The sequence below is a fragment of the Melospiza georgiana genome, chromosome 5 (assembly GCF_028018845.1).
Source record: "Melospiza georgiana isolate bMelGeo1 chromosome 5, bMelGeo1.pri, whole genome shotgun sequence".
Taxonomy (NCBI): domain Eukaryota; kingdom Metazoa; phylum Chordata; class Aves; order Passeriformes; family Passerellidae; genus Melospiza; species Melospiza georgiana.
In genome coordinates, this window is record NC_080434.1 from 61,200,629 (window position 1) to 61,213,226 (window position 12,598).

Genomic DNA, 12,598 nt, shown 5'->3' on the forward strand with positions numbered 1-12,598 from the left:
TTAACATTACTGTAATATATTTAGAATGTTGCAAAGAAAATATTAGCATGGTATCAATGCAGACAATCAAAATCTACTGGAATCAGAGCTATAAGAGGCTAATAATCTCACTGGATGTATTTGGAAACAAATTACTTCTATCTCTTCTACTTGAACATGATGCAGGGACAGGATATCTAATCAAAATTATTAGTGTTTAGATTTGTATGTCTTGTGGCTATTTATCATGTGGTAAAGAACTTCTTACCTCTATTTACTCAACTTATTTCTTAGATTTGTGCTGTCAGAGATAGCTCCCAGGTGGGACTGAGATTTTATGCTTTTAGTCACTTCTGACACAATAACACATATAAGCTTAAATCCCTGAAGTTAAGGACAAAATTCCTGTTCATCTTGGTAGGTTCAAGATTTCACCCCCGGCATCTTGGGAGACATCACTTCCACTTTTTAACATCACAACATTTTTTGACAGTAAGTAAAACAAACGCACTTTAAAACTTGCTGATTTTAAGCCACATTACTCATCACAAGTCTTTCTGTATAGATTAAAAATTTTTCCTCTGTTTTTGAGGGGTTTTTTAAATAAAGGGAAATTAGATGTATCTGTATACTAAGAAAAGAGTGTAAATTATATAGTATTAATCAAATTCTTTCATTAAAGTCTATTGCAATAATTGTTGTTGGAGTATATTAGGAACTGATTGAAATGTCAGACTGAACCTGCAGTTAGCCAGAGTGAACTGTCTCAACATGTTCCTAAAATCACTGCATGTCCTTTCCTTCAATTGTTGCAATTTGAAACTTGAATAATATTCATCCAAGGATTCACATTTCCTTCAATTAAATGTATTTAATAAGAAGCTAACTATGTATAACACAGCTTAGCTGCTGACTCAAAGCTGTGTATGTTAAGAACAATACTACTACATTTACACTTTTAGTTACTCAAATGAGGAACTAGAACTGGATCTTATTTACATATTTCCTACAGAACTTCTCTAAATCAAGAAATTTGAATGCATTGCCAGGTTAGAAAGTCAGCAAATTACTCATTGACCTTCTATTGCTTAATGTGTGCACACATTTTCCATCACATAGAAAGCAATTAATTTATCAAGCAAAAAAAGCCATTAATCTGAAAGAAAACATTCTGCTATGATCCATGGATCTGTGAATCACATGCATCATGTTGGCCTGAGAAGGGAATTTCTGCTGAATGTTGGACAGTGTGAAAGAAACAAACAAATACCCTTTGCAATATTCATCATATCCTCTACAGATTGAAAACTGAGCTCAGCTTCTACTGAATTTAAATACACCAAATATTATTTTGCTTACCAATAACATCAGTCATTTTTTGATTAATACTTGATCGAAATATTGATTTGGTATTGTCAGCACACATTCAAAAAGCTCAACATGACAACGCCATGTTTATGACACCATGCTCTCTCAAAAGAGCACTTCTCCCAGTGGAAAGATTCAGCCAAGCTCTGCTCCAGCAGCAACAGCTCTCCAGCAGAGGCTGAACAAAGACAAAACCAAAACAAAACCAACCAAACAAAAAACCCCAAAAGCAAAACACCACCACCAACAAAACTAAAAAAAAAAAAAAACCAAAAAACAAAACAAACCACCAAAAAAAAAAAAAAAAAAAAACAACAAAAAATAAATAATCAAGGAAAATAATTAACTTTTGCCATGAAAAATATCTCCACAATTGGATCAATTTCTGTATTTTGAGAAAAACATTGAAATTCCTTTCCATGTGATAACATATGTTTTTTGTACTTTTGTAGCATCAACACTCACCTGACTGAAGAGTTGACAGACATCTGTGTGCCTACATCTGAGTAATTTAAGAAAAACTCTTATTTTCAATAGGGTCATGAATAGCTGTCTCACTCCTACTTACTGTCCCTGCCTGTTCCAGGTGATGCTTCCTGGCATGGCCATGCATTCTTTGAAGGGCGGAAATGGAAGACAGACAAAGGATGGGTGAATGTTAATTTTTTAAATATATTAATAGATGACTGTGACATTTAGATGACTGTGACATTAGTCCTGTGTGAAATAGTTATCTTGTATTACAGCTGTATCTTTGCCTTGACTGCAGAGCTGGCCTTTGGTCTTGTTTCAGGTACTGTTTTAAAACCAGTACATACAGCAAAATTATACCTAAAGACTCTGGGATGAGGTGGGTATACTGAGGGGATAAAATTTTAAATACCATCAAAATCTTTGGCATATGAGAAATAGCAGGAGATATATTTTTTGAACAAATTCTATCCTCAATATTTTCACAGAAGGACTGCCTCTATTTTTTGCTATGCCTATAAAATATAGATAATTGTGGAAAAAAGAATACCTAATTGGGAGACATCATACCAAAGCACAGGCACTGAAAAGGTATGTTACTAATGTATCTAAGTATACAAAAAGATTAAAATAAAAATTATAAAATTAATCAGAATACAAGAAAAGGCAAAGAAAGGCAAGAAAAGGAAGCCGTCATGCCACTGAGGCAGAAGACTTTTTTTAGGAACGGCTGTATCTTCGGTAACATGTTAGTTAGTAGGTAGATGAATATGAAAACACATTTGGGGATTCAGTTTTGCAACAACTTTTCTAAGTCTGCTACAATATATAGCTTCTAATCAGGCTCTTATGACATTTTCCATTTCGTCCTTCTCCTTGTTCTGTGAACAGTATTTGAGGAACTAGAGAATTCACACACAAAATGTAAACATTAATTTACTGATCTTTGATGACAATTTGATTATTCTCCTACCACAAGAGCAAGCATCTTGGATGTTGATGAGTAATTTGATGCCGGATTTAGTGTAGCCAAAATGACAACAGTCACATTCACGAACAAGTCTGGAGTTATTCTAAAACTGCTGACCTAAGTAAAATGTAAGTGAACAGGGAGAAGGTACAAGATGTTAAAGAGTGTCTTATTTTTAAATCAATCTTCTGTAGCTAAGATAACCTAAAATAATACTGGTATATGAAGCACCTGAAGTTGCATAGAGGTGTTTTTTAGGAGTATTGAAAAGAATTAGGCATGAAGATACCAGTGAAATTAAATAATTGAATGGGGATTGGGAAGATAGGCAGTTGTGGATTAGTTTCCTTTCATGACTGCCACCCAAATAGACACACATAACAAAACCAGAACAGCCATTTGAATTAAACTCCAGATCTTCCTAACAGGAAGTGTGATTGCCTCACTATTTATTTATACAGGCAATCTCTTTGTTAAGAAAATACAGAAGAATGGAAATACATAGGAAAGTATGCATAGTAGGCCAAAGAGGAAAATCTGTGCCAGTTCTTTACCAGCTGTTTCTAGGGAGAGGCTTTTTGCCTTTCTCCTGAAAACAGGAGGCAGGAGGAAAGTGTGTCAGGCTGGGAGCTGCAGTGGGGTACCAGCAGGCAGACATGGAATAACTGCTTCTGCACCCTCTTCTGTGCCCTCCCCTTGCAGCACTCTAAGTGTGGTCAAATATGGGAAAGCCAGAGGGAAAAGAGCATTTGTCCATGCTAAAACTTAGCTGCAGTGCAGGAGTTCAGGAGTGAGTTCAGTTGGAAAATGTAGTTCAGCTTCTCTAAGCTGAAACAACCTTGGCTAAGGATTTAGAGAACTGTTTTGCTTATAAAACAGTTATACCCCATACCTCCTGTGATTTGGGTGAAGCAGAGTAGCTGGCACGTCCACTCAAGGATTTAGAAAATTAAACTGAAGGATCAAGGCAGCTCTAGCATTCTAGCTGATGAAGGTCTCAGCAGAAGGCTTTGCAACAATCTGTGATATCTTCAAGCATTGCAAAGAAAAAAAGCAGGAAAGTTTGTCCCTCATTGCTCTTATTACTTATTGCTACCTCCATTTCACATTTCCACCACTGGGTTATGTTGCCAGCTCAAATTTCAATGAAGACAGGATGACAAATATTTTCACAATTTTTTTGATATTCCTGGGAGATGCAACCCATTCCACTGTCTGTTGAATATAACTGTCATTAAAAAAAAAAAGTTGGAAAAAAATCTGTTATTGTTTTATAATTCCCACAAATTATTATCCATAAAATTAAAGAAATTATTTTAGGCACCAGAAACTTGATCAAATTCTCTGACTAATCTTAGATATATAGATGGGGGTTGGGAGGTTTTAACATGCACTCATAGCTCAATAATTGTTAAAATTCTTGCTCATTAAGAACAATAAAAATTTATGAGGGCAGATATTTGATTATGACCAGGACTGGATTAAAGGGTTCTCTGTTTTAGATTTTGAAATTCAGTGTTGAGTTTTTTAACCCTGTTCTCTGTAACAACATTTTCCCCCACATGTAGATGAAGAAACATAACAGCTGATTTAACAGATACCATGCTCTGAAGGATGCAGTTCTTTAAAAGGACAGTCCAGGATCAAAGTGCTGCTGTTTCATCCATACACTACATTTTTATCTTCACTGTATTTCCTCTGTCAGCAGTAAAGACATAAAATATATTTCCACCAGAAGATCCCTCCTTCTCTTAGGTCACTCTTAGATACTTCTTCTCCTCCTGAATTATTTATCCTTTAAACCAGAGGGGCACTGGTTCAGAGCCAAAGTATTGGAAAATTTATTGTATTCTATTGATCACTTTTATCTGTCTCTGCAGAGCTTTTATTTCTATCCTAGTTTCTGAAGGGTTATGTTAAAATACTCCAATTCTTTGCATGTACTGGTCCATCTGCACAAAAAAAAAGGTGAATTTTGTATGACAAAAGATATTTCATTTTATATTATGATTGCCTCACTATAAGATTTTTGTTCTGCTTGTTTTTGTATGATGCATTGAAATGTGTATCATCACATACAATTAGCTGGTACTGAATCAAAAATAAATCCTTTGTCAGTGTTGCTGGTAGTTATGGTGACTTTTGTGGGAACAAAGTTTTGATTCATTTCTTTGACCTAAAAGCTAAAGTTCATGGCCTTATGTAGACAAGTTGATTACAGACTGATTTCTTTCAATATGTAGCTTTCTACATTAAGAAAAAAAAATATTTGGAAAAACCTTAAAGAGAATGAGATGTAACAAAATATCTGAAATAGCTTATTTTTCAGCATTCTAAGACTAAGATTTGGATAATTTCTTGCGATTTTTCTTAGCACTCTGACAGATGTTTGCCAATGGATTTAATAGCTACGTGATAAAACATGATATCCACTTTTTATGTTTTATCAGAATTTACTGGCTTATAGCAGGAGGAGTAGAAGGAAGCACGCTTTGTTACCTGAGTCACTCAAGTTCACAGATCAACATATTAATTCAAGTAATGAAAGACAGCAGAATAATGACAACAAACAAAGCTATGAAGGAATTTTGATGAGGGGAATGCATCTGTTGTAGTATATTCAGCATGAGCAGAGAGGCAAGGCACACAGCCAAAGGTACTAATGTCATAAACCAGTGCAGATAAATCTAGTGGAACCTTTAGCTTCTCTGCAGTTTGCTCCTCAAAGAACAGATAACCTTTTAGAGTGGATAGAAAGGACAATATGCATTGAATTTCTTTCTTTTGGTTTGGTTTTTTGGGTGTTTTTTTGTTTTGAATAGAGACATTGAATAGGGAATAATTTTTCTGGGTTACAGGAAACTTGTTTGGTCTCGAAGCTTCCAAACATAAAGGCAAAAGGAGTTGGATAGCTCCTTGTTACCATCTCACCCCATCCTCAGCTATATCCAAGGGGGATGTTATCCACCCAAGAACCACCACTCTGCTATTTTCCTCTGTCCACTTCTGCAGCATCATAATTTGTTTTTCTTCAATAGAAATACTTACTATTTTACAGGCAAGAATGAGAGAAGAATTCAGTGATGATTTGCCTGAATGCTGAACTAAAGATAGAACAAGCAGTAAAATAAAGTGTGTTGTTGGATTTTCACACCTATGTGGAGCATTCAGCTATGAGTATTATAAGTAAAACTATGTGGACACCATAAAAATCAATAAAAAATTCAGAATTTCCTGGGATTCCAACCCAATGGGAGCAATTTTATTTAACACAGCAAGCTGTGGACCAGATGCTAAAGGTGAGTTTCATGCTTTCTGCTGTCAGAACTGATTTCTGTCCTCCTCTCTGCAACTCCTTCTCACCATACATGTCTGTTGGCTTTCTGTCAATGAGGGCATTTCTTTCTCTCCACAGTGGACTAATTAAGATATCAGTAAAGAAACACCATTCCCTCCCTCCACCACTCAAGTGGATAATTTCTGATCACCACCCATGTATCAGATGAACAACAGTATGGAAGATGGGAGGACTCTGTGGCTGAGGATGGGAATCCAAGAAACTGTTGACTTTTTGGTAGGGAAAATGTATTAGGCTTACTAAACTCTGATTTGAAATCACAAACTAAAGCTTTAGTATGGATTTTGTAGAGAATGAAGATAGAACTTGGTACAACAGAACAGTGCTAAGCACCCTGGCCATAAACCAGGCAAAGACATGACCCTGAATTTAGCTGTGAGGAGTGTTGGACTTCACTCCTGGGACAAAAAGGAAATAATTCCTGTAGATTCTTAATTACATCCCACAATATATTTTTTAAAAAAACATAAAAATATGGATATTCCTTAAGTTTTAAGTTTTTTAAAAACTGCAAAAGCTATTGATCACAAGAGCTCAAAAGACGACCATTTTTAGAGAAAATATGAAACTTTAAAATAAAAATAAATCTTAATCTATCCTAACTATTAATTTATTTTACAATCTTCAAAACAGTGCTAGCTTATTTGACTGGAAGATCCTTCATGATGCTCAGTAGCCTGAATCATAATCATAAGAGAAAATAAGAGACTAATACTGTTTCTCAGTGTTTTAGCACTGATTTGAAGAAACTAAAGTGGCAACTTGTGTCTTGTTAGAGACCTAACAACTGAAAGTTTTTCTTTTTGTCTGTGAATCAAAACAATTAATATAGCACTGTAACCGCAACATGATTAATCACAGTCAGCCCTCTGCAGCTGCCACACAGGGAAGCTGGCCAAGCAAGCCCACCAGCACTACCAGTCTGGTGACCTGACCTAGTGTGATGAATGAGAGGGCTCCAGTTGGTGAAAGACAGCAAACCTGGCCCTAAATGTATGGGATTGCAATTCCAAGGTACGTGTGTTTGACAGCCAAGAGGATTGTCTCACTGGATACCTGAGGAATTGCATAGGAGAAAGTGACATGTTAACTATTTGTGTTAAAGCATGATGACTGATTTATGCTTGTAAAGCAGATAAATAACAGATTGAAAGCAATGACTATTTTTTTTTTTCTCATGCTGCCAGTGGTGTTTCTCTGACAGTCCTATATTTCTTCTGGGAAATTCAATTTAAATACTGTATCTCAGGTAGGGATTCCAGACATACCACACATATTAGCTGAAATTCCATTCCATTGCTCATCGTCCTCTGCCTGTCTGCAAAGCCTACGTATTTCCAGTATTCCTCATTTTTCTTGAGTTCAATTGTACTTTACAGATGCTGATCAGATCACGCTCTGTCAGTCCACAATAACATCAACAAATTGTGCTGCCCTTTTTTAGAGGGCATACAATGTTGATTTCACAGATGTGTATCATTAGGCAACTAGTCACACAAAAATGTGCACTTGAGGTCAAAGCCTACACAATCTTTATTTTCTTTCCTTCTCCCCCATATGTGATCATTTGTGCCTCAGGATGCTACAGCTCTTTTTTATCTCATCTGCTTCAAACACAAAGCAAGCGTGGTAGCTGCCAAAACCTGCATGTTCTGCAGCTTCACAGCTGTGATGCATATGCTTGAGTGGCAATGACAAGAGAACATCATATTAAGTGAAGCTCAAAATGAGAAGCTCTAGGGCCACCACCAACTAAGGGATTGCAAAAATGATGAGATGATCAACTAATCTGATCTTAAAGAGTCTTTAGAGACAGAGGGAATCATTCCAAATAGTCAGCAATGCAATTAGAGAAGGAAAGGGAAAGCAGAGGAAGTGCTACTGCAGTAAATATCACTCTAATAAAAGGAAGGCAGAAAAGCAAAAATAATTGTTGTATTGGAAACAGAAAGGGAACATTTTCTGGTTTGATATGAACATTAAACAAATAAATAAGGGTAAAAGGTAAGTGCAAAAGTGTTATGGCTAGGAAATCACTGGAGTGAAAACATTATGTATACAGCCACCTGTATTATGTTTGGAAAATAAACTACACAAACTGAACATTTTAATTATACTTTTAGCTTTCTAAATATAAAAGAAACAGGGATTAGTTGTCAAAATCATTGGAAATGTTTAGCAAAACCTCAGGCTCACATCTGAATGGTATTATGTCCTCATGAGCTCATGACTAACTTTAAAGCTAGCCAAAGCAAGCAGCCCAAGTTTTATTTCTCTGTATATCTGAGATGTTATTTCCCACAGTGAAGAAATCTAATGTAGAGAAGTATAAAAAACTATGATCTTCTTATAATCATTGCTTTTGCTGATTTTTTTTAACATGTCGCTGTCTTTAGCTATAAAGGTCCAAAGATAGAAATTTATATTAATGGTTAAATCCAACAATGTATAGTTCAAACCACAACACCATTGTTATTTAACTCTTTAAATAAAATTTATAAAATAATGATATAGATTTGCGAATATTTCCTGCCAGGTCAAAGGGTTGTAATACTTTCTATTTAATAGCATCGATTCCTAAATTTACTTATTTTAATAAAGTTCTTAATACTTTCTAATTCATAAAAATTAATAAAGGTTAAAAGGCACAAGCAATCTTTAAATTTTCAAATTCCAGGCTTCAATATCATGTAAATTTTCATTGTGTTTAAATCTAGAGAACTTCCTAAGAGACTGATTAAAAAATGACAATATTTAGACAACTAAAGGTATGAAAAATCCCCTGCAGGAGTTCACTGATTATGTATAGTAAATCAGAGACTTCATCAGTTCACAGAAAATCCTAAAGCAGAAGCATCTTGCATTATGCCTCTAAGTATCCATTTTGCCTGCCTATTTTGCTGATCATCAATGGTGGGCTCTATTTCTAGATCAAGTTTTTTGTTTTTGTTTCCAAATACCTAAAAGAATAGATATTCTTCTGCTGATGCAATGTCTCATTCTCTACTGTGAGGTATGGAATTAATTTGCATTCTTATTTGTGCTTTTAATTATTTTCTGAGTTGTATTAATACTAGCTCTCCTGAGTTAAATTGGTTTTTTCTGTCCACATTTTAAACCCCAGTTGGATGCCCTTTTATTATTTTGCAATCTTCCCTCGGGTACATAACTTCTCTCAATTTATTAGCATCTGCAAATTCTGTTAATGAGCTGTTTGCTTCCACCTCCAGATCACTAATGAAGATTAAATAAAGCTGGATTCTGCACTAACCCTTTGTGTTCTGATTCTTCAGGATATCACACCATTGATTCAAATTAAGTGTCACCAATATAAAAGTGGGGGAACTCTGTGGTTTGAATGTGACTATTTCAGTCATTTTTTTGGCTTGGATGCCTGTAAATTTTTTAGAAATTTCATAATCCATAGACTAAAAAGAATCCTGGAATGAATATTTTAAGCAATGTTACATGAGAATGTGGGATAGCTGAATAATAATATTAGTATATTATAATACACTGGCTATCAACTGAGACTATTTCAAATATAGATTTGATATCTGTCCTGACTCTTTGTTAATAACATTCTGTACCTTAAGGAGAAACAACAACAGAAATAATAAATGTGGATGTTGAAAATTATTACAATATATAATGTTAAACATACCTTGTAAAAGTTTGGCTTAAGAATCCAAAGAATTGGAATCGGAAATGTGAATAATCAGTTAAATTACTGTGCTGAAGTAATTTGCAGCAACAGACAAAGACATAACACTTCAGAATAGGAACCCTTGAAATACAGAAGAAAACAGACAGATACCATTATCTGATGCAGGGAAATGGGGACATGCATACTTGACATCAAGGAACCTTAGAAATTAAAAATAGAAGGAAAGGAGTCTGCTACAAAACATATTGATCACAAAACATCAAGAAAAGACTACAGTTTTCTTAGATGTCCTCTATTTTGAGTCATATGCACATTACAAACTCATCTTTCCTGTTAATGTTTGTTTTAATGGTTTTCTCTCCTCTGAAAAATACAGATTTTATACACTAAAGAATTTCTCTAAAAAAACCCCAACTTTTGACCTTGTGATTTGCATGTCAAAATCCTCATATAATCAATAGTTGCCAAATTCCTAACACGTAGTTTGGGAATCTTTGGCTAGGGAACATTTATAAGAGATTGATAGAAAAGACTTCCAAGGGCTTCAACTGCTACAGCCTTTAAAAGACACATGTTGCATATTGGAGATCTGTCCTGGCTTACTGGGGTCACTTTCCCAGGCATTAGATACAAAAACACAGACAGTTACTTTATCCTGTCCCTAGTTTTCATGTCAAAGTCCACTTGGGCTTCTGAGAAGCTTCTTCAGTCACTAAATGGCACAGCTCCCCTCCTTTTCTAGACCTCATCACAGGGCTAGATAGGAATAGCTCCAAACTAGCAGTGGAAATATACCCCAATGTCTCAAAAACATAGTATATAATATTAAACTGTGTCCCAAGAGGCACTAGAAATATCCAGCTATGAAATCTGGAATCTCACCTAAAACTTGGTGGTTAGGTAAAACCAGGTAAAATACTCTTAGTAAGGCATGTCCATGCCTGCACAGAGTATGGAGACCCTATACTGTGAGAAAACCATTCCTGCTTATATCCTAGACATCCTAGGAGATCCTGCAGTAATTTATTTCCTCTCTTCAGTTCTCATCTTGCTATACAATGCCAAATTAAAGAATGAAGAATTCCATTAAATGCTATTTCCTGTGCTATGTATTGCCACCTTCATAGCATTGTAGTCAATAGAGTTTTTTTCAACAATTAATGGCATAGGAATATATATTTATTCATTTACTTATTTATTTGCTTGCTGGTAGTCAGTTGTTTAGGATTTCTATTTCAATTATCTCTGCGCTGCAATGTATGACTGGAAAAAAGAGTGCCAAAAAATAAAAAATTACGATTCATGTGAGTCAAATTAATATCTCAAACTTCTAGAAAGAAATAATCAAGAGCTGTGCACCTCTGAGAGCCCCTGGAGGTTATGATGGACACCAGCTATGTTGTCACTGTCAATAAGACACTGGAAAAGCCCTCACTGGTATAAATTACTGCATCTGTGTTTGGCCCCCCAGCTCCAGGAGGATGTGAAGGAGCTCAAGAGCATCCAGCAGCACAGGGCCAGCTGCTCAGGAGCCTGCAGCACAGCACCAATGAGGAGATCATGGCAGAGCTGGGGCTGTGTGAGAGGAAGCTAAGGGCAGCCTAATAGCAGCCTACATCTCTTTGAAAGGCAATTAACAATATGACAGATTGTTCCTCATTATTATTACATTCCCTGAATACTTTTCCTGCAAAATCACATAAGAGTTATAAATCATAATATGATGCATAGGAAAATCTTCTAGACTTTTCACATTACACATTTGTTTCCTGTTCTCTAACCTGGTAAACCATCCTCCAGAGAAACTGAAATTGACATAATGGTAACCTCTGAAGAAATTTTTGATCTTTTACTTGTTTCCATGAGAAAGGTGAATTTACAGTGACCTGATGCCTAGAGTGAAATTAGTATATTTAAAGGAAAATGTATTCTCTCCATTCTACATGGTGAACAATTATGCCTCTATTTAATGAGGAGGCAAGAGGAAATTTAAAAGCATAGCCATGGACTTTGTATAACCGACACAATTTATGAAAAACTACTTTGAATTAATAGCAATTTTGAGCTCCATTTTAAAATCCCTAATATTACCCAATCTCCTATAGATACAATTTTAAAGCTTCCAAGGCAAATTGGAAACTTCATATGTCCTTAAAAAGACAGAGGGCTTAACATCACAGTGATTTAAATTAGAGGGTGATTTTAGGAATTTAAAGGGTACTATATCAATTGCATTGATATATCTACCTATACCTACATCTAGATCTGTATCTATTATCATTGTTACCTTATGATCTATTTACTCAACGAATACTTTGCAGACTAAAATATATCAGTACTTTGGTGACATAATATTTTAAAGATTTCAGTAAATATATTATGAAATATTGAGAAATAAGTAATTAAGCTTCCTCCTTTCTGCTCCTGAATGTCAACAGGAGTTTACCATTACTTGGTACAGGAGATGGGCATCACGTCAAGGTGTGACACTTTAGAAGAATGTATCACAAGTATTGGAATATAGTTTAGTCAAGGAAAGGAAATGGAGAGAATAATTGGGAAAGACTGGGCAGAAAAACAGTAAAAAGTGGATATTGGAACAAATTCTCTGAAAAGAGATCTCCAGCAGACTTTTTTTTTGTATTAAACACAAAACTAGCACTATCGTCAATCTGACAAATGATATTCAGTAGTGCAGCCAGGATGAAGAGTACTGTGCTGTCATCATGGGCATCATTTGTAGTGTAAGTACAAGAGTCACACAGGCTTGGTTTAGAGTAGATGC